Source organism: Bombina bombina, chromosome 1 (genome assembly GCF_027579735.1).
Source record: "Bombina bombina isolate aBomBom1 chromosome 1, aBomBom1.pri, whole genome shotgun sequence".
NCBI lineage: Eukaryota > Metazoa > Chordata > Amphibia > Anura > Bombinatoridae > Bombina > Bombina bombina.
This window is the reverse complement of record NC_069499.1, coordinates 1153395830-1153420017: the sequence shown is the minus strand read 5'-3', so window position 1 is coordinate 1153420017 and position 24188 is coordinate 1153395830.

Sequence of the window (24188 nt, the reverse complement as noted above, 5' to 3'; positions counted from 1 at the left end):
GGGTTGATAAATATTATGTAGGGGTCGGCGGTGTTAGGGGCAGCAGATTAGGGGTACATAGGGACAATGTAGGTTGCAGCGGTGTGCGGTCGGCAGATTAGGGGTTAAAAAAAATTATTAGAGTGGCGGCGATGTGGGGGGGCCTCGGTTTAGGGGTACATAGGTAGTTTATGGGTGTTAGTGTACTTTAGAGCACTGTAGTTAAGAGCTTTATGAACCGACGTTAGCCCAGAAAGCTCTTAATTCCTGGCTTTTCTCTGCGGCTGGAGTCTTGTCGTTAGATTTCTAACGCTCACTTCAGCCAAGACTCTAAATACTGGTGTTAGAAATATTGAAAAGATAGGATACGCAATTGGCGTAGGGGGATCTGCGGTATGGAAAAGTTGCGGCTGGAAAGTGAGCGTTAGACCCTTTCCTGACTGACTCTAAATACCAGCGGGCGGCCAAAACCAGCGTTAGGACCCCCTAACACTGGTTTTGATGGCTAACGCAGAACTCTAAATCTAGGCGTAAATAAATAATTGCTTGAATGCTGTATTAAAAGCAAAGATTAGCCTGAGAATAATTTGTACATTATTTTTAAAAACTATATTTGTTGTTTAAATATTGAAAAAAAAGGGTAAAGTTAATGTCCATAAAGCAGTGGGCACCACAATATTATAACTTAGGTTACCTTTTCTGATGAGGCCAATTAGAAATGTTTATAAGTGGCTTACTGGAGTGTTCAACCAATGACTGTGTGGGATATAGCGGTGTCTGCACTTCCATGTTTAACATGAATTGGAAAGCACGCAATATTCAGAATACAATTACAGGAAAGTAGAACAAAATAAATAATTAAAGTATATTGCAAAGTTGTTTACTACATGTAATTAAACAATTTATATTAATAGCTTGAGGTGTTTAATGTCCCTTTACTTTCTGAAACATCCATTAATTATCTGAGAAAAATCTTTGCAATACAATGTATTAAATGTAATCACTTAAAAGGGACATTGTAGTGCAAAGATGACATGCTATGATCCACAAAGGGGTCAAACACAGGTCTTTGGCACTGGTGATTATTAATTAGTAGCAATTTTTAAATGTGGAGAGCCTATGTATAGTCCTAGGACGTGCATCTGCTCCTGTTGTAACACAAACATATTTGCTCAGTAGGCTACGCTCTTTTGCAGAATCATATGTTCTTATATAAACAGTAGCGGGTTGCTAGTGTAGCAGATTAAAGGATGTCTGGTGTGGTGCAGGGCAAGGAACAAGGAGCGGCCTGTGTAATAATGTGCTAAAGTAGGGATGGTTGCTGTTTGGTGCTGGCAGAGAGGGAACAAGAGTGTTGTGAAGTACCAAGGTTGTGCTGAAAAAGGAAATAACATTTTTAGGCAATATTGGCATGAAAATAACCTTTGTTCATTCCTGTGTAAGGCTATCTTGTTTTTATGTGTACAATTAAAGGGACACTAAAACCATTTTTTTTCTTTTGTGATTCAGATAGAGCATGCAATTCTAAGCAACTTTCTAATTTAATCTCTTGCTATCTTTATTTAAAAAAGAAGGCATCTAAGCTATTTTTTTTTGTTCAGACCCTGGACAGAGCTTGTTTATTGATGGGTGAATTTATCCACCAATCAGCAAGAACAACCCGGGTTGTTCACCAAAAATGGGCCGGCATCTAAACTTACATTCCTGCATTTCAAATAAAGATACCAAGAGAATGAAGAACATTTGATAATATGAGTAAATTAGAAAGTTGCCTAAAATTGCATGCTCTATCTGAATCACAAAAGAAAAAAAATGGGTTCAGTGTCCCTTTAATAACACCTAGTGGAATGTGCACACACTGTTTTTGTGTGTTATGCACCAACAATGCAAAATCAGGGATCATTGTAATTAAATTAATACAAAAAAAAGTTTGGAAAACAGGGAAGTAGGAAGACATCATGTCCTTTCTTGTGTGTGGTTGCATAAGTTTAACCACAGAAAGTTTTTTATGTTGTGTTAGACTATTCAAAGAAACTGGATTTAATATGTTTGTTTTGTATTGATCTGCAGAAAATATTACAAACTGATAATGATGGAAAAAATCATCATCACATTTACGACTAGATTACGAGTCTTGCGTTAGCCTTAAAAAGCGGCGTTGAGAGGTCCTAAAGCTGCTTTTTAACGCCTGCTGGTATTACGAGTCTGGCAGGTACAGGTGTACCACTCACTTTTTTTCCGCGACTCAAGCATACCGCAAATCCCCTTACCTCAATTGCTTATCCTATCTTTTTAATGGGATTTGCCTAACGCTGGTATTACGAGTCTTGGAAGAAGTGAACGGTAGACCCTCTCCTATCAAAACTCCTACCGCATTTAAAAGTCAGTAGTTAAGAGTTTTATGGGCTAACGCCGTAACATAAAACTATTAACTAAAGTGCTACAAAGTACACTAACACCCATAAACTACCTATTAACCCCTAAACCGAGCCCCCCCCCACATTGCAAACACTATAATTTTTAACACCTAATCTGCCGAACCGGAGATCACCGCCACTATAATAAATTTATTAACCCCTAAACCGCCGTACTCCTGCCTCGCAAACACTAGTTACATTTTTTTATTTTTTTTTAATATATTTATTTATTTGTGGCCGCCAGGGAAAAAAGGAAAAGCCATTGAATTTAAACATGAAACTAAAACAAAGCACCACGCAGGGTGAAAATGTACATACATCTAAGAGCATACAAAAAATAGAATTAAATAGTACCATATGCAAAGTACAAAAATAGTATGCAATAAAACTTAAATATGACTGTTCTGTCTATTTTAACGTGGAAATATTATCAAAGAAAGAAAAGGAAAAAGTAAATCATTCAATCCTTTTGACTCTGGCAGCTCATTTTATCCACGAACATGGGGAGAAACTTTAACCATAAACAAAGAAAGTAAAACAAAACCATACTGGAAGAGAGAAAGAGAAAAAAAAATATGTAAAAATAAAAAATTATACAAGTTTATGTTGTCTCTCTTAGATCTCGCTCTGTCACTCTCCGTCCCACCGACATTCCCCTACCACCCCAGTTGGTCTACCGTAATTATTTCCTTAACGGGCTTATCCAGCTATTCGATTATTCTACCTATAACTCGAGACCCAATCTGCCGGAAAGTCTCCTGATAACACCAGGTCAAAAAACATTCTGTACTCAAAAATATAATATTGTCTTTTGTACATCTTCCGCATATGTCTTGATTATGGGTAACCATCCCAACAAGAATTTTCTAATTTCTTTTTCATTTGCCTCCCAGAGTTGGAAAGATTCAAATATAATTTGCGTCTGGATTTCTTTAATAAAAAATGAAAAAACAGGCATCTTTTTAGCTTTCCAATTTTTTAATATTAATTGTCTAACAAGTAAAATAATTGTATTTAAAATCTTACTTGATGGTACTGCCCCTGGACCGGAGCGGACCAAAAAAAAGATATCCTCTACATTAACATGTATATTTGTTAGAAACAATCTATTAATCCAAAAAAACACTTTCTTCCAGAATTGTCCAATCCTGGGACAATGCCAGAACATATGTAAGATATCTGCATTCATAAAGACACATCGCGGACAAAAGAAATCCTGACCTATATACATTTTAGCCATAATCAAGGGTGTACAATAATAATTATTAATCAATTTCATGTGGCTTTCTTTCCAGCTGATTGGGATACGACATTTGTTTAATGTTTTACAGCTATCTTTTAGTGTATCATGATCTTTATTGGGGATCATAGTTCTCCATTTTGCACTCAGTTTTTCCATGAAGGAATCACTTTGACAAGCATAATGCTATATAAAAGCGAGATTGAGGGAGCCTTGACACGGGAGATGACCATAATGGTTCTCAACTCCGACCATGCGACCGTCTCACTGCCATTCCATCCCCTAGATGTTAAAAAATGGTGCACTTGCAAGTAGAGATATAGACTATTACTTAATAGATCAAATTGGGATTTTAAATTATCGAAGGAAATTATTTGTCGTTCCTCCGTAAAGAATTGAGACATTAGCTTAAGGTCTTTATTAAACCATTCCTTGAATACCAGCTGATTGTTCCCCGGAGGGAATTCAGGATTGCCTATTAAAGGCAAGTATTCAGACAAGGAATAATCTACACCCAAAATGGTACATATTTTTTGCCAGGCTAGAACAACGTTATTAATTGATATTAAAATTTTTATATTGTAAGGTATTTCTTTAGATTGAATATGTAGTAGGGCTTTAAGTGAGAAGGGAGAGACTAAGATGTTCTCCATTTCTATAGTTGAGAACCAGCTTGATTCCATGAGCCAATCAAATGCAATTTTACCCAAAGCTGCAAGGTTATAATACCCTATATTGGGTAAAGCAAGCCCGGCAGCTTCACCAGGTTGCATCAGTTTTTCAAGTGCAATTCGCAATTTTTTATTATTATGCCAGATAAATCGTGAAAAGCTAGAGTTTAATTTCCGTATATCTGATTTATTTAGAATCGGCGGTAAGTTCTGTAATGGAAAAAGAAGCCGAGGGAAAATTATTGTCTTAATAAGGTTCACTCTAGCTGTCATTGATAACGGAAAAGCAGCCCAAAGTTTCAAATCGGCATATTTTTTTTTAAATAACGGATAAAAATTAAGCCCATACCGTCTTGCAGGGTTTCTATGAAGATATATTCCCAAATATCTAAGAGAGTCTACCTCTTTAAATTCCGAATTGGCTGTGGCATAGCTTGTTTTGTATATCCACATCATCTCACTTTTATTATAGTTTACTTTGTAACCAGAGAATGAACTAAAAAAATTCAAACAATCTATCATGATGGGGATAGCCCTGGGTATATTGTATAAGAAGATTAATATATCATCTGCGTATAGTAAAGTTTTAAGGACAATCTTACCAATTGGAATCCCTTCTAAAATATCCCTTAGCCTTATAGCAAGCAGTTCTAATGCAAGATAGAGAAGAGGGGACAAGGGGCAGCCTTGTCTTGTACCTTTATTCAATCTTATCCCTGGGGTTAAGTTATTATTAATTAATAGATAGGATATTGGACACTGATAAATATTATGGACAAACTGAACAAAGTGATTTTTAAACCCAAATTTTTCGAGAGTCTGAAATAAATATTCCCATTCTATGGAATCAAATGCTTTAACAGCGTCAAGAGTTAAAAGAGCGCAATCATGTTTTAAGTGTCTACCTGGGTTTTGGCGTATATTCCATATGTGATCTAGTAGGGTTGTCCCTTTACGCATGTTTTTAGAGGCATTCCTTGAAGCCATAAACCCTGTTTGATCTGGGTGTATAACTTTGTCAAGACATAACATTAATCTAGATGCTAGAATAGAAGATAGTATTTTATAGTCCACATTAAGTACGGATATTGGTCTATATGACCCTGGATCCTCTGCATCTTTATCCTTTTTAAGTATCAAGGAAATATTAGCCGCCGCAAAGTATTCTGAGGGAATATTACCAACTCTATAATAACTATTAAAAAAATTTCTAAAGTAGGTTTAATTTCTTCTGCGAGTATTTTATAATACTCTACAGGCAAACAATCCGGCCCGGCAGCTTTATTTAACTTAGCTTTTTCAATTGCTTCCCCTATCTCCTTTGCCGAAATAGGGCCATTAAGTCTTTCCAAGAGGTCCGGTGACACACTAGGGATTTTTATTTGTGACCAGAATTTTTCTTGGTTCTGTGCATGATTGATACTCTGCGTATACAATTTTTGGTAATACGAAAATAATATCTTACTGATATCTGACACTCCCGTATATCTTTTGTCTTGATCTCTGATTGCTAGTATATAATTTTTTTTCTTTCTACCCTTAACTAATTTAGCAAGAAATTTAGCTGAATAACCGTAATGTCCCTTGAAGCGGAGATTTAATTTTATCTCTTCTTCCAAAGATTTTTGTTTAAAAAAAGCGTCCCTCTCCTGTTTAGCACTGGAATATTTCTCCCAGTGAACACGCGTTGCTTCCCCAACATATTTCGTATAGCTATTCTTAACCTGTTTAGCCAATTGGGTTTCCCTCATATTATCTTTACGCTTTTTTTTTACACATGTAAGCCTTTATTTCTCCCTTAAGGTATGCCTTGGATGCCTCCCAGAAAATTTCTATTTTCTGGAAGTGTGATATATTAAAAGTACAATAATCTCTCCATTTCTGTTTTAGCCATAGAGAGAATCTAATATTCTTGTACATATACCGTGGAAATACAATAATAACATTTCTACTCGCCTGGTTCACAGAAGTTTGAAATGACAATGAGACGATCGCATGGTCAGATATCGCTATGTCACCTATTGTGGCCTCGATTTTCTGCAGGGAGAGAGATTCAGCAACTAATAAAAAATCTATTCTTCAGAATGTCCTGTGTTTTTTAGATTTGCAAGTAAATATGCATTGGTCTGGATTCTGAAGTCTCCACACATCGACTAGTTTTAGCTGGTAACAAAAAAATTTCATATATTTAGCTTGTTTATTATATACAGCTATATTTGTTTTGAGAATCTATCCAACTCAGGACAAAACGAGAGATTAAAATCACCACCTATCACTAAATTGTCTGATACAAAGGGTAACAATTTATTTGGCGCATATATATTACAAAAGACAAATTTTATCCCCTTTATTCGTATTTGTAATATGATATATCTTGCCTCCTGATCTACTTCAGCCTGTATTATTTGATATGGTACATTTTTATTTAACAGAATTGCGACCCCCAATCTCCTACCACTACATGGTGTGGCGATAACTTCGCCTATCCATCTAGATCTCAATTTGGGGATCTCGATATCCTTTAAATAAGTTTCCTGTATAAATGCAATACTGGGTTCCTGCAATCCTAATTTCTTAATTATCAACTTACGCTTCCTTGGGTTAGTAATGCCCCCCACATTCCAAGATGAAATCGTGAAGTTTCCTATTGCATCAAACATGTTGAAACCTAATACCACATTTTAAAAGAGATCTCAAACCAATTACAAACTGAAGTATCTCTATCCTTCCTTTTAACTCAATTGTATAGTTCTATTTCTAAATATCCAATCTATCATAAGATAAATAACATTGCTGTCATTACCCCCATTTTACACATGAAACCATGTAGATATCATTAGATATGGAGAGAGTCTAGGTAGGCATAACAAATCTAGACTGCATAAAAAATCACTAACAGCGACCCATTTATTCCAACTTATTTGTATTCCTACCAGGGACGTGCGGCTAGGAGAGGTCGGAGGAGCAACAACAAGACAAAAACATGGAAAAAAAAGGGTTAAAACATAAATATACACATTCACACATGTCACAAACATTCCAGTGTCTTTTAGTTATACTCTGTAGTATGAGAATTGTCTCCCTTGGTTAACATTTAGAGTCGCTATATTCTCTTGCTTTAGAGGGCTCAGTAAACATAAGCTTATTGCCATTGTCATCCACTATGATCTTAGCGGGGTATATCATAGGGCTTTAATTCCCGTATTTATCATAATCGTACATATGAGCAACATAACTTTTCTTTTTTGAACTGTCTCGTTGGAAAAATCTTGAAATAACATAACTCTTTTATCATTTATGGTAAAAATATCAAACTTCCTATATAATCTCAGCATTTCCACCTTGTCCTGAAACTTTAGTAATTTAAATATACATGTCCTATTTCTAATTGTGCCGCTTTCAGAGATTCTTTTTGGTCCTAACCTATGTGCCCTTTCAATAGATAAAGGTAAAGCTTGCGGGGGAAGCCCTAAGGCCTGGGGCAACGTTTGGGAAGTAAATTCAATCAAATTATCATAATCTGCAGTTTCAGGAATACCTAAGATTCTGATATTGTTACGTCTGGAGCGATCCTCTTGATCCTCCAGACGGGCTTCCATACTTTGGATTATGGACTGTTGTTTTGATAACATATTTTCTTGTTGGTTAACCATGTCCTCTAAGGCAGATATCCTATCCTCTGCTTCCGCCATCCTAGTGGCGAATTGCTTAACTTCCTGATTGAGAGTGTTAAGTTCACTAGATATACCACTTAACTCCTTTTTAATTATATCAAATTGCAGTGAGAAAAGATTACTAATCTGTACCAATAATGTCTGACTATCGTTTGATATAGATAATGTTTCACAGGAGTCAGAACTTATGTCCGCCCCCCTGTTGTTGTTTTTTTCTTTAGATTTGGCAGGCATTTTAGAAGGGTGTTATGTGAAATATTTTTCCATAATCAGAAAGTGTGCAAAAAAAAAAAAGAAGCAAAATTAGCTTAAAAAATTAATTCCAGTGACACTGTGTGTTGTGATCCAAATTGATCACTTCTATTAACTTGTGAGCAAACTGATATATTCAATGTGAAGTGTAAGTATATCCTGTAGTGAAAATGTGATTACACTAATTAAGTGTTCCAAAATAAAGACTCTAGCGGTCTAGAGTGCTTTTAAGATAAATCCCAAAATTAGTACTTTGGGAAATTTGTGTTGAAAAAAATTAGTGAGATGTCTGAATCAGACCTAAGTAGTGTAGAAGACGCCTGCACAGAGAAGGATACTACTGGGGTTAATCAGCTTATGCTCGTGAACATAAAACATATAAACATGGAGCAAAATATTACAGGAGTTAGCAGAAGGACCATAAACATAGCATTATATAAGAATACATTTTGGCCTATCAGCCATTTGATTTTTTGTCCCCTCCCCTTTTTTTTCTTTTTTTTCCCTCTCTTTTTCCCCCTCTTTTTCAATGGGATCAAAACCTTATAGATAAAAAAATAGTATAGTCTTGTGGGACAAACTACTTCTAGACCAAACTACAGTCCAGTTATATATTTCGATCCCCAACTTCCCATTATTATCAAGAAGCTCTTTCACAGACAATGCTGGGATAGAATAGTATGAGTTCCAAAGACTATATGTTCCACTTGTCTCTTTAATTGATAGATAATTTTAGCTTTGTTCTTTCTTTTTTTCTCTCCTTTTTTTCTTCTTTTTTTTTTTCCTCTTCCCTTTCTGGTGAAGGGACACACGAAGAAAAAAGGAATATAAAAAGTCCCTTTAACAGAGTTGCATTCAATATTGTAGACACAGCATCTAGTACTTTTCTTTTCCTTATGTTTCTTTCACTTTAATGTCCTTTTGTTTTCCCTTATCCATAAAGGGTTGCAAGCTATGGGCAAACTGAGCTTAGAAAACCAAGGGACTGTCTCTCAATTATCTCCAGATAATATAGTCCCAACACATAAAATTGTATCATACCAGTGTAGTGGGGGGTCGCCTATGCTGGGTGCAGTAATGGATCTCATACGATACCTCAACCCAGTTCCAGTTTGGTATCCGCTATGGCAATTCCCTTTCATCTTGTTTTGGGCCTCTGGATCCTTGCAGCCTCTGGACCGCTATATCTCTTGACGATTATTGCAGCTCCAATGCAAGACCGGAAGCCCGCTGGCATGGGAGGAGTGGCAACCGCGGATCCCTCCACGACCGGCCTCACCACCCAGCCAGCTACCTCTCCGGTCCCGGTATCACCAGCCTGTTACGCCCTACCAGGAGGGCACAGGTCTCCTTCCCCTCTCAGAAACGCTGCGATCCCCAGGAGGTAAATGCGGGTGTGGGGAGGTATCGCAGAAGCACCTCTGGAAATCTAGCAGGCTAGCGTAGCTCTCTCTAGGAAGGCGGTCCCCAGATCTGTTACTGAACACGGGCAGTAGCGTCTCCGCTTTTAGGCTTCGGCTGAGGTCTGTGGTTATCCCCATAGAAAAGTGCCTGCACAGCTGCTGGAATGCAGACAAAAGGCGGTCTCATTCGGTGGCAAAGTTCTTCCTTTGGCCCTCTGTGAACGCTGGAGTTGGAACAGCGTGCAGTGAGAGCTCCACTTCCGCCGGAAGCCCTCAAGAATATTTCCCTAGTTAAATTTTATTAACCCCTAATCTGCTGTCCCTAACATCGCCGACACCTACCTACATTTATTAACCCCTAATCTGCCACCCACAACGTCGCCGCCACTATATTAAAGTTATTAACCCCTAAACCTAAGTCTAACCCTAAGTCTAACCCCCCTAACTTAAATATAATTTAAAATAAATCTAAATAAAATTACTATTATTAAATAAATTATTCCTATTTAAAACTAAATACTTACCTATAAAATAAACCCTAAGATAGCTACAATATAACTAATAGTTACATTGTAGCTAGCTTAGGTATTATTTTTATTTTACAGGCAAGTTTGTATTTATTTTAACTAGGTAGAATAGTTATTAAATAATTATTAACTTTTTAATAACTACCAAGTTAAAATAAAGACAACTTTACCTGTAAAATAAACCCTAACCTAAGTTACAATTACACCTAACACTACACTATAATTAAATTAATTACCTAAACTAACTACAAAGTAATCAGCTCTTTTACCTGTAAGAAAAAAATACAATACCCCCCAACATTAAAACCCACCACCCACACACCCAACCCTACTCTAAAACCCACCCAATCCCCCCTTAATAAAACCTAACACTAACCCCCTGAAGATCACCCTACCTTGAGATGTCTTCACGCAGCCGGGCAGAAGTGGTCCTCCAGAGGGGCAGAAGTCTTCATCCGATCCGGGCAGAAGTCTTCATCCGATCCGGGCAGAAGAGGACTTCCAGACGGGCAGAAGTCTTCATCCAGGCGGCATCTTCTATCTTCATCCATCCGGAGCGGAGCGGCTCCATCTTCAAGCCAGCCGACGCGGAGCATCCTCCTCCAATGACATCCAAATGAAGAATGAAGGTTCCTTTAAGTGACATCATCCAAGATGGCGTCCCTTGAATTCTATCAGCCAATTGGAATTAAGGTTGGAAAAATCCTATTGGCTGATGCAATCAACCAATTGGATTGAAGTTCAATCCTATTGGCTGATCCAATCAGCCAATAGGATTGAGCTCGCATTCTATTGGCTGTTCCAAACAGCCAATAAAATGCGAGCTCAATCCTATTGGCTGATTACTTCAACCAATAGGATTTTTCATACCTTGATTCCGATTGGAAGACGTCTCAAGGTAGGGTGATCTTCAGGGGGTTAGTGTTAGGTTTTATTAAGGGGGGATTGGGTGGGTTTTAGAGTAGGGTTGGGTGTGTGGGTGGTGGGTTTTAATGTTGGGGGGTATTGTATTTCTTTTTTTTACAGGTAAAAGAGTTGATTACTTTGGGGCAATGCCCCGCAAAAAGCCCTTTTAAGGGCTGGTAAAAGTGCTGATTACTTTAGGGCAATCCCCCGCGAAAGGCCCTTTTAAGGGCTATTTGTAATTTAGTATAGGGTAGGGATTTTTTTTATTTTGGGGGGCTTTTTTTATTTTATTAGGGGGATTAGATTAGGTGTAATAAAAAATTGTAATTAATTTATTATTTTTTGTAATTTAGTGTTTTTTTTTTAGTACTTTAGTTTATTTAATTTAATTGTATTTAATTGTAGTTAGTTTAGGTAATTAATTTAATTATAGTGTAGTGTTAGGTGTAATTGTAACTTAGGTTAGGGTTTATTTTACAGGTAAATTTGTCTTTATTTTTACTAGGCAGTTATTAAATAGTTAATAACTATTTAATAACTATTGTACCTAGTTAAAATAAATACAAACTTGCCTATAAAATAAAAATAAACCCTAAGCTAGCTACAATGTAACTATTAGTTATATTGTAGCTAGCTTAGGGTTTATTTTATAGGTAAGTATTTAGTTTTAAATAGGATTAATTTATTTAATTGTATTCATTTTATTTAGATTTATTTAAAATTAAATTTAAGTTAGGGGGGGTGTTAGGGTTAGACTTAGGTTTAGGGGTTAATATATTTATTATAGTGGCGGCGACATTGGGGGCAGCAGATTAGGGGTTAATACATATAATGTAGGTGTCGGCGATGTCGGGGGCGGCAGATTAGGGGTTAATACGTGTAAGATTAGGGGTGTTTAGACTCAGGGTTCGTGTTAGGTGTAGACATAAAAGTATTTCCCCATAGGAATCAATGGGGCTGCGTTAAGAGATGAATGCTGCTCTTTTGCAGGTGTTTGGGTTTTTTTCAGCAGTCTCTCCCCCATTGATTCCTATGGGGAAATCGTGCACGAGCACGTTTTGCCGGCTCACCGCTACCATAAGCAGCTCTGGTATTGAGGTGAGATGTGGAGCTAAATTTTGCTCTCCTCTCACTTTTTTGCGGCTAACGCCGGGTTTAATAAAAACCGTAATACCAGCGTTGTCTGTAGGTGAGCGGTGAGGGAAAACTGTTCGTTAGCACCGCACCCCTGTTACCGCAAAACTCGCAATCTAGGTGTTAGTTTGTTACCCTTAAAGGGGCATTTGCAGTCCATGAAGGAACAGCACTTTCCTAGTTAAATGGAAGTATAAGAAGAGGTACAATAAAGAATTTTTTAATATATCATTTGCCGGTCCCCCTGTCCCTACACTACAGAAAAAAAAATTAAAGGAGAAGAAGGGATGAGGCTCTGCACTAAAATTGCTGGGGTGGGGTGGGGGTCCCCTAGGTAACGATCACCAGTAGGGGGGAGGTGGGGGGACCAGTACACTACAGTTGTTTTCTTTTTTTTTAAATATAAAAATAAAAAAAAATAATAATAGCTATAAATTAAGTACTGGTAGACAGCTGCCAGTACCAAAGATGGCCGCCATTAGTGGGAGGGTTAGATCAGGGTTCTTCAAACCACGTGTCGGGACTCTTTACTGGGTCACAACACCATGTTTATTGAGTCGCGACTTGCGTGTGTGTGGTAGCAGAGTGTGTGTGGTATGTGTGGTATGTGTGTCTGTTGTAGGAAAGTGTGTGTTTGGTGTTTCTGTGTAAAGCATGGTTCTTCAAACCACAGGTCGGAACCCATTACTGGGTCGCAACACCATGTTTACTGGGTTGTGACTTGTGTGTATATTAGAGAGTGTGTTTGGTGTGTGTGTGTGTTATAGGAGAGTGTGTGTGGTGCGTGTTGTATGAGAGTGTGTCGTGTGTGTCATATGAAAGTGTGTGCTTTATTACCTTTTCCAAAAATGTTTTAACTACAATTACAAAGAAAGTACGCACACATTTTAGTCATTTTGCCAAAAATTGCAGCTATCTTGTATATTACTTCAGAAATTTTCAGACCAAGCATAGAAATAGGATTGCAAAGGCATGTGGTATCATGGCACTGGGTCTTGGGAAAAAATGTTTGAAGAACCCTGTTGAAGAGTATAAGAGTTTGTGGGGAATGTGCGTTGTGTGTGGGAGTTATATGACAGTGTGTGTGGTATGTGTTGTATGAGTGTGTGTTGTATGAAAGTGTGTGTGTGTTGTATGTTATGTATGAGAGTGTGTTATCACCTTTTACAATACTTTTAAGTTTGACTACAATCAGGAATAAAGTATGCACACATTTGAGTCACTTTAACAAAAATTGCAGCCATATTATTGTGTATATTACTTCAGAAATGTTTAAAACAAGCATAAAAATAGGGTCACAAATGTATGTTGGTCTTGGGGGGAAAGTTTAAATAACCCTGGGCTAGAAAGCTATTTGGGAGGGATCAGGGAGGTGGGAGAGTATTTTTTTATATAATCTTATTTTAATAAAGTGTATTTTTTTGTTTTTGATCCCTCTTATTTCCTGCCCTTGGTGATAAAGTTTTAAAATGCCTGTAGGTAAATACCTTAGGATATCTAGTTTTTTCAAATATATACTTTTGTGTAATACTTGGGGACTGCAATTAAACTTAAAGTCCAAATTTTGCAAACTTTTAGCATAAATCCACTAATTAAGGATGGCCTTGTAGTATTTACCCTATATTTCCTATAAATTACTTAAAGGGGCAGTCTACACCTTAGTCATCTTAAAGTCTTACCTTAGATTAAGATGCAAATAGCCTCCTGTACCTTTTCTGTATCATGCAACAGGGACAGTAAAAAAGTTATTTTAAATTTAATATTGTTTCTTGCCACTTTTAAATGGCTGCCAAGCTCAGCCCACTGATGACAACACAATCTGGGCTACATCTAGGTACGCTGCTGAATAGCATTAACAGTAGGTTGAATGCAACTATTGAGCCTTTTGTGATTGGGTGCCATATGCAGACCAGATCATGATGTCATCAGTGGGCTGAGCTTGGCAGCCATATCAAAGTGTCAAGAAACAATATTCATTTAAAAATAACTTTTTTTAACATTCCTGCTGCATGATATAGAAAAGGTGCAGGAGGCTAGTTGCAGCTTAAAGGGACAGTCAACACCAGAATTTTTGTTGTTTTAAAATATAGATAATCCCTTAATTGCCAATTCCCCAGTTTTACATAACCAACACAGTTATAATTATACACGTCTCTGAAATTATCTTGTATTTTAGCCTCAGCAGACTGCCCCCTTATTTCAGTTCTTTTGACAGACTTGCATTTTAGCCAATCAGAGCTGTTTCCATGGTAAATTCACGTGCATGAGCTCAATGTTATCTATAAGAAACACGTGAACTAATGCCCTCTAGTGGTGAAAAACTATCAAAATGCATTTAGATTAGAGGCGGCCTTCAAGGTCTAAGAAATTAGCATAAGAACCTCCTAGGTTTAGCTTTCAACTAAGAATACCAAGAGAACAAAGCAAAACTGGTGATAAAAGTAAATTGTAAAGTTGTTTAAAATTACATGCCATATTTGAAACATGAAAGTTTTTTTAGACTTTACTGTCCCTTTAATCTAAGGTAAGACTTTAAGATGACCAAGTTGTAGACTGTCCCTTTAAAAACCTATACATATGGGGCCAGATTAAAAGTTGAGCGCAAAATATTGATTCCGTGAAAGCGATATTTGCGCTCAACTTAGTTATACCAGCACACGCAAATATGAGCTGGTATTACAAGTGAGGTGCAATGTGAACACAACCTCGCATTCACATTGCAGGGAAGCATTGCTCTCACAAGAGCAGGCTTCCATAGGCGAGACAGCATAAGAACTAGCGCAGCGAAGGGGTTATATTTCGCAGCAGATTTAAATATATCTGTATATGCTTATATACATATGTTTATGTGTTAATATGTGTATATACACATATTAAAGTAATTGTCAATCCCAGCAATTGCGAAACGCTGGGATTGACCATTGGAATAAATAAAGAAGATTTCATTCATAAAGTATAAAATACTTCATGCTGAAAGCTCCTTTATTTGTTTCAAGCGTTCGCCACACTGAGCTGCTCAGGCAGCCCACGGCAGAATACTGTTTTGCTAAGAGGTGACATTCCCACCTCTTAGCAAATTTCTGTGCAGGAAATCTGGCGCCACACAGCGCCAAGCCAGATTTCCAACAAGGCTTATTGGCTAAAAGGTAAAAATGTTTCCTCTAAGCAAAACAGTGTTTTGCCGTGGAGTGCCTGAGCAGCACCAATTTCCAATGGTCAATCCTAGCATTTCACAAACGCTAGGATTGACAATAACTTTAACACTTAAATATATACATATGTAAGCATATACATATATATTTACAGGGAACACACATTTTCCCATAGACCACTATGTAAAGGCACTTTTCACCCCACACCCTCCAACTTTAGCCCCTTATTATAACTGCTTTGTGCAGTTACTTTATTAAAAAATAAAAATGCTACTATTTTTATTTTTTAGTAAAGAACACCACACTTAAATGTGTGGGCAATTGGTGCACATATAGAAAATTTCTGTAATTTAACTATGAAAATTTTTGGTTTTCTAAATAGTACTGAGTTTAGGCGCCACTCTCTTATCTATCTTTCCTGCTGAGAGCAATCAGAGACAGATATAAAACAGGCCATAATAGACTTTCCAAACAAGGCTGCGTGAAACATAGAATTATCTAAAAATGTTTCCATGTAGCGTTGTACAGAGATATATAAAAAACTAGTTCAAACATGGTGACGCACGTAACTTTATAGAAACTGTGGCCTAGATTTAGAGTTCGGCGGTAGCCGTCAAAACCAGCGTTAGAGGCTCCTAACGCTGGTTTTGGCTGCCCGCTGGTATTTGGAGTCAGTGATTAAAGGGTCTAACGCTCACTTTGCAGCCGCGACTTTTCCAAACCGCAGATCCCCCTACGCCATTTGCGTATCCTATCTTTTCAATGGGATCTTTCTAACGCCGGTATTTAGAGTCGTTTCTGCAGTGAGCGTTAGAGCTCTAACGACAAGATTCCAGCCGCCTGAAAAAAGCAGGAGTTAAGAGCTTTCTGGGCTAACGCCGGTTTATAAAGCTCTTAACTACTGTACCCTAAAGTACACTAACACCCATAAACTACCTATGTACCCCTAAACCGAGCTCCCCCCACATCGCCGCCACTCGATTAAAAATTTTAACCCCTAATCTTCCGACCGCCACCTACGTTATACTTATGTACCCCTAATCTGCTGCCCCTAACCCCGCCGACCCCTATATTACATTTATTAACCCCTAATCTGCCCCCCACAACATCGCCGCCAGCTACTTACAATAATTAACCCCTAATCTTCCGACCGCAAAGCGCCGCCACCTACGTTATCCCTATGTACCCCTAATCTGCTGCCCCTAACACCGCCGACCCCTATATTATATTTATTAACCCCTAATCTGCCCCCCTCAACGTCGCCGACACCTACCTACACTTATTAACCCCTAATCTGCCGAGCGGACCTGAGCGCTACTATAATAAAGTTATTAACCCCGAATCCGCCTCACTAACCCTATCATAAATAGTATTAACCCCTAATCTGCCCTCCCTAACATCGCCGACACCTACCTTCAATTATTAACCCCTAATCTGACGACCGGAGCTCACCGCTATTCTAATAAATGTATTAACCCCTAAAGCTAAGTCTAACCCTAACACTAACACCCTCCTAACTTAAATATAATTTTAATCTAACGAAATAAATTAACTCTTATTAAATAAATTAATCCTATTTAAAGCTAAATACTTACCTGTAAAATAAACCCTAATATAGCTACAATATAAATTATAATTATATTATAGCTATTTTAGGATTAATATTTATTTTACAGGTAACTTTGTATTTATTTTAACTAGGTACAATAGCTATTAAATAGTTAAGAACTATTTAATAGTTACCTAGTTAAAATAATAACAAATTTACCTGTAAAATAAATCCTAACCTAGGATATAATTAAACCTAACACTACCCTATCAATAAAATAATTAAATAAACTACCTACAATTACCTACAATTAACCTAACACTACACTATCAATAAATTAAATAAACACAATTGCTACAAATAAATACAATTAAATAAACTAGCTAAAGTACAAAAAATAAAAAAGAACTAAGTTACAGAAAATAAAAAAATATTTACAAACATAAGAAAAATATTACAACAATTTTAAACTAATTACACCTACTCTAAGCCCCCTAATAAAATAACAAAGCCCCCCAAAATAATAAATTCCCTACCCTATTCTAAATTAAAAAAGTTACAAGCTCTTTTACCTTACCAGCCCTGAACAGGGCCCTTTGCGGGGCATGCCCCAAGAAGTTCAGCTCTTTTGCCTGTAAAAAAAAACATACAATACCCCCCCCCCCCAACATTACAACCCACCACCCACATACCCCTAATCTAACCCAAACCCCCCTTAAATAAACCTAACACTAATCCCCTGAAGATCTTCCTACCTTGTCTTCACCATCCAGGTATCACCGATCCGTCCTGGTTCCAAGATCTTCATCCAACCCAAGCGGGGGTTGGCGATCCATAATCCGGTGCTGAAGAGGTCCAGAAGAGGCTCCAAAGTCTTCATCCTATCCGGGAAGAAGAGGCGATCCGGACCGGCAACCATCTTGATCCAAGCGGCATCTTCTATCTTCATCCGATGACGACCGGCTCCATCCTGAAGACCTCCACCGCGGACCCATCTTCTTCCGGCGACGTCCAACTGCAGAATGACGGTTCCTTTAAGGGACGTCATCCAAGATGGCGTCCCTCGAATTCCGATTGGCTGATAGGATTCTATCAGCCAATCGGAATTAAGGTAGGAATATTCTGATTGGCTGATGGAATCAGCCAATCAGAATCAAGTTCAATCCGATTGGCTGATCCAATCAGCCAATCAGATTGAGCTCGCATTCTATTGGCTGATCGGAACAGCCAATAGAATGCGAGCTCAATCTGATTGGCTGATTGGATCAGCCAATCGGATTGAACTTGATTCTGATTGGCTGATTCCATCAGCCAATCAGAATATTCCTACCTTAATTCCGATTGGCTGATAGAATCCTATCAGCCAATCGGAATTCGAGGGACGCCATCTTGGATGACGTCCCTTAAAGGAACCGTCATTCTGCAGTTGGACGTCGCCGGAAGAAGATGGGTCCGCGGTGGAGGTCTTCAGGATGGAGCCGGTCGTCATCGGATGAAGATAGAAGATGCCGCTTGGATCAAGATGGTTGCCGGTCCGGATCGCCTCTTCTTCCCGGATAGGATGAAGACTTTGGAGCCTCTTCTGGACCTCTTCAGCACCGGATTATGGATCGCCAACCCCCGCTTGGGTTGGATGAAGATCTTGGAACCAGGACGGATCGGTGATACCTGGATGGTGAAGACAAGGTAGGAAGATCTTCAGGGGATTAGTGTTAGGTTTATTTAAGGGGGGTTTGGGTTAGATTAGGGGTATGTGGGTGGTGGGTTGTAATGTTGGGGGGGGGGTATTGTATGTTTTTTTTTACAGGCAAAAGAGCTGAACTTCTTGGGGCATGCCCCGCAAAGGGCCCTGTTCAGGGCTGGTAAGGTAAAAGAGCTTGTAACTTTTTTAATTTAGAATAGGGTAGGGAATTTATTATTTTGGGGGGCTTTGTTATTTTATTAGGGGGCTTAGAGTAGGTGTAATTAGTTTAAAATTGTTGTAATATTTTTCTTATGTTTGTAAATATTTTTTTATTTTCTGTAACTTAGTTCTTTTTTATTTTTTGTACTTTAGCTAGTTTATTTAATTGTATTTATTTGTAGCAATTGTGTTTATTTAATTTATTGATAGTGTAGTGTTAGGTTAATTGTAGGTAATTGTAGGTAGTTTATTTAATTATTTTATTGATAGGGTAGTGTTAGGTTTAATTATATCCTAGGTTAGGATTTATTTTACAGGTAAATTTGTTATTATTTTAACTAGGTAACTATTAAATAGTTCTTAACTATTTAATAGCTATTGTACCTAGTTAAAATAAATACAAAGTTACCTGTAAAATAAATATTAATCCTAAAATAGCTATAATATAATTATAATTTATATTGTAGCTATATTAGGGTTTATTTTACAGGTAAGTATTTAGCTTTAAATAGGATTAATTTATTTAATAAGAGTTAATTTATTTCGTTAGATTAAAATTATATTTAAGTTAGGGGGGTGTTAGTGTTAGGGTTAGACTTAGCTTTAGGGGTTAATACATTTATTAGAATAGCGGTGAGCTCCGGTCGTCAGATTAGGGGTTAATATTTGAAGGTAGGTGTCGGCGATGTTAGGGAGGGCAGATTAGGGGTTAATACTATTTATGATAGGGTTAGTGAGGCGGATTCAGGGTTAATAACTTTATTATAGTAGCGCTCAGGTCCGCTCGGCAGATTAGGGGTTAATAAGTGTAGGTAGGTGTCGGCGACGTTGTGGGGGGCAGATTAGGGGTTAATAAATATAACATAGGGGTCGGCGATGTTAGGGCAGCAGATTAGGGGTACATAGGGATAACGTAGGTTGCGGCGGTTTACGGAGCGGAAGATTAGGGGTTAATAATAATATGCAGGGGTCAGCGATAGCGGGAGTGGCAGATTAGGGGTTAATAAGTGTAAGGTTAGGGGTGCTTAGACTCGGGGTACATGTTAGAGTGTTAGGTGCAGACGTAGGAAGTGTTTCCCCATAGGAAACAATGGGGCTGCGTTAGGAGCTGAACGCTGCTTTTTTGCAGGTGTTAGGTTTTTTTTCAGCTCAAACAGTCCCATTGTTTCCTATGGGGGAATCGTGCACGAGCACGTTTTTGATGCCGGCCGCGTCCGTAAGCAACTCTGGTATCGAGAGTTGCATTTGCGGTAAAAATGCCCTACGCTCCTTTTTTGGAGCCTAACGCAGCATTTGTTTTAACTCTCGATACCAGAGTTAAATTTATGGTGCGGCCAGAAAAAAGCCCGCGGAGCGTTAACAGCCCTTTTACCGCCGAACTCTAAATCTAGGCCTAAAGAACTTTATTAAAACGAAACCTTTACACTTATATTTTCAATATTCAAACAATTAATATAATTATAAAAATACATCTACATATTATTCTAAGTCTAATCTTTGCTGTGAATACATCATGTGTAGCATGTATTTATTGTTTAACATCCCTTTAAAAAAATGTATATAATATGTATAGGTGAACTTAACAAGAGAGCAGATAATTATGCTGAAACCAATACAGAGTAGAATGGCCAAAAGTGACAGAAACTAAGAAAATCTCTGTCCTTAAAGGGCTACGAAACCTGCATTTTATTTGCAGATCTTTTGCATTTCTAATACATGTGGAAAGGAAATGACTTTCTTGTCCCTTTATCTGCCTAGAGAGTGCCATCCACTGAAACGGAGCATAGAGACAAGGAGGATGGGTGGTAGAGACACTAACAAGAAACCATTGTGAGGTGTATGTGAGGTAAATAGTTCCACAGCGAGGATGCAAGAGGCTCTCAACAGGTCCATAAGAAAGTATGGTACAGAGAAATCATCAATTTGCAATTGGATCGTGCCATAAGATGCTTTAAAGGGACGTTTTACAGTAACTAAAGTTAAAGACCGTTTGGTTCTGTGTAAATGTTATGCTGCAAATTGCCTAAACCAGCTTCTTTGATTTGCAGCATTTGAAGATTATATCATTTGCGTTTTGGCCTTTTAGGGAGTTTGGGACAAGTACCATTTTCATACAAGATCAAGAAGTGCTTAATTTGATGTGTCCCCATTGATCTGTTTAACTCAGTGGAGTGTATCAAATTGTTTATAAATAGTTCCTTTACCTTTTGTTTTGTTATTTAAAATAGCTATTTTTACTTGTCAAAACCATCACATAAATTGCCAATATGGATACTTTAGCATTGTCTATAGAAAAGCTATGTAAACAAAATACAGCAGCCTGCAAGCAAGTTCCCAGTGAGGGTGGAAGAGATAGGGAATACATTATTCCTTTTCATTTGCTCTCTCTAAGTATTGCCTATTGTGTATAGAAAGAGAGAAAATATAAGGCCTTAATGTATAGAGGGATAGATAAAATTAGGAGGTCTGCTATTTCTGCTAGCTCAGCCCATTTATATGGACATGTTCTTGAGAATAATGGATTGATGTAAAAGACAATTATTTCATATACAAAATAAACCTAAAAGAGCAACCCTCCATCATTTTATACTCTGCAGCTACTGTTACAAGTCATTGGGAACACCTATTTTATAGCACACTGTCCTTTTTATTTACAGCAAATATATCAAAAGACTATCGCCTAGATTACGAGTATTGCCTTAAAAAGCAGCGTTGAGAGGTCCCAACGCTGCTTTTTATCTAACGCTGGTATTACGAGTCAGGCAGGAAAGGGTATACTGCTCACTTTTCTTCTGCGACTCGAAGATACCGCAAATCCCCTTACGTCAATTGCGTATCCTATCTTTTTAATAGGGATTTGCCTAACGCTGGTATTACAAGTCTTGGAAGAAGTGAGCGGTAGACCCTCTCCTGTCAAGACTTCTACCGCATTTAAAAGTCAGTAGTTAAGAGTTTTATGGGCTAACGCCGGAACATAAAACTCTTAACTAAAGTGCTACAATGTACACTAACACCCATAAACTACCTATTAACCCCTAAACCGAGGCCCCCCCCACATCGCAAATACTATAATAAAAAAATGTAACCCCTAATCTGCCGACCGGACATCGCCGGCACCTACATTATACTTATGAACCCCTAATCTGCTGCCCCTAACATCGCCGCCACCTACATTATATTTATTAACCACTAATCTGCTGCCCCCAACGTCGCCGCAACCTAACTACACTTATTAACCCCTAATCTGCCGACCGGACATTGCCACCACTTTAATAAATGTATTGACCCATAAACCGCCACACTCCCGCCTCGCAAACAGTAGTTAATTTTTATTAACCCCTAATCTGCCTGCCCTAACATCGCCGACACCTACTTACATTTATTAACCCCTAATCTGCCACCTCCAACGTCGCCGCTACTATATTAAAGGTATTAACCCCTAAACCTAAGTCTAAACCTAATCCTAACCCCCCCTAACTAAAAATATAATTTAAATTAAACAAAATAAATTTAATTTTTTTAAAAAAATGATTCCTATTTAAAACTAAATACTTACCTGTAAAATAAACCCTAAGCTAGCTACAATATAACTAATAGTTACATTGTAGCCATCTTAGGATTTATATTTATTTTACAGGCAACTTTGTATTTATTTTAACTAGGTAGGATAGTTATTAAATAGTTATTAACTATTTAATAACTTCCTAGCTAAAATAAGTACAAAATTACCTGTAAAATAAATCCTAACCTAAATTACAATTACATCTAACACTACACTATCATTAAACTAATTGCCTAAATTACCTACAATTAATTACAATTAAATTCAATAAACTAAATTACGGAAAAAAACAAACACTAAATTACGAAAAAAATGTACACTAAATTACAGAAAATAAAAAAAATTACAAGAAGTTTAAACTAATTACACCTAATCTAAGCCCCCTAATAAAATAAAAAAAGCCCCCCAAAATAATAAAAAGCCCTACCCTATACTAAATTACAAATAGCCCTTAAAAGGGCCTTTTGCGGGGCATTGCCCCAAAGTAATCAGCTCTTTTACCTGTTAAAATAAAGAATACAATACCCCCCCAACATTACAACCCACACACCCCTACTCTAAAACCCACCCAATACCCCCTTAAAAAAACCTAACACTACCCCATTGAAGATCACCCTACCTTGAGCCGTCTTCACCCAGCCGGGCACCAGTGGTCATCCGATCCGTCCAGTAGTCTTCATCCGATGGGCCAGAAAAGGACATCCAGATGGGCAGAAGTCTTCATCCTATCTGGGCAGAAGAGGACATCCGGACCAGGAGAAGGCTTCATCCAAGCGGCATCTTCTATCTTCATCCATCCGACGAGGAACGGCTCCATCTTGAAGACCTCCGGCGCAGGAACATCCTTCTAGGCCGACGACTAACGACGAATGAATATCCCTTTAAATGACGTCATCAAAGATGGCGTCCCTTGAATTCCGATTGGCTGATAGGATTCTATCAGCCAATCGGAATTAAGGTAGGAAAAATCTGATTGGTTGATTTAATCAGCCAATCAGATTGAAGTTCAATCCGATTGGCTGATTGGATCAGCCAATAGAATTGACCTCGCATTCTATTGGCTGATCCAATCAGCCAATCGGATTGAACTTCAATCCGATTGGCTGATAGCATCAACCAATCGGATTTTTCATACCTTAATTCCGATTGGTTGATAGAATCCTATCAGCCAATTGGAATTCGAGGGACGCCATCTTGGATGACGTCATTTAAAGGAATATTCATTCGTTGTTAGTCGTCGGCCTAGAAGGATGTTCCGCCCCGGAGGTCTTCAAGATGGAGCCGTTCCTCGTCGGATGGATGAAGATAGAAGATGCCTCTTGGATGAAGCCTTCTCCCGGTCCGGATGTCCTCTTCTAACCGGATAGGATGAAGACTTCTGCCGGTCTGGATGTCCTCTTCTGGCCCATCGGATAAAGACTACTGGATGGATCGGATGACCACTGGTGCCCAGCTGGGTGAAGACGGCTCAAGGTAGGGTGATCTTCAATGGGGTAGTGTTAGGTTTTTATTAAGGGGGTATTGGGTGGGTTTTAGAGTAGGGGTGTGTGGGTGGTGGGTTGTAATGTTGGGGGGGTATTGTATTTTTTTTTACAGGTAAAAGAGCTGATTACTTTGGGGCAATGCCCCACAAAAGGCCCTTTTAAGGGCTATTTGTAATTTAGTATAGGGTAGGGCTTTTTATTATTTTGGGGGGCTTTTTATTTTATTAGGGGCTTAGATTAGGTGTAATTAGTTTAAACTTCATGTAATTTTTTTATTTTCTGTAATTTAGTTTTTTTTGTTTTTTTCGTAATTTAGTGTTTGTTTTTTTCCGTAA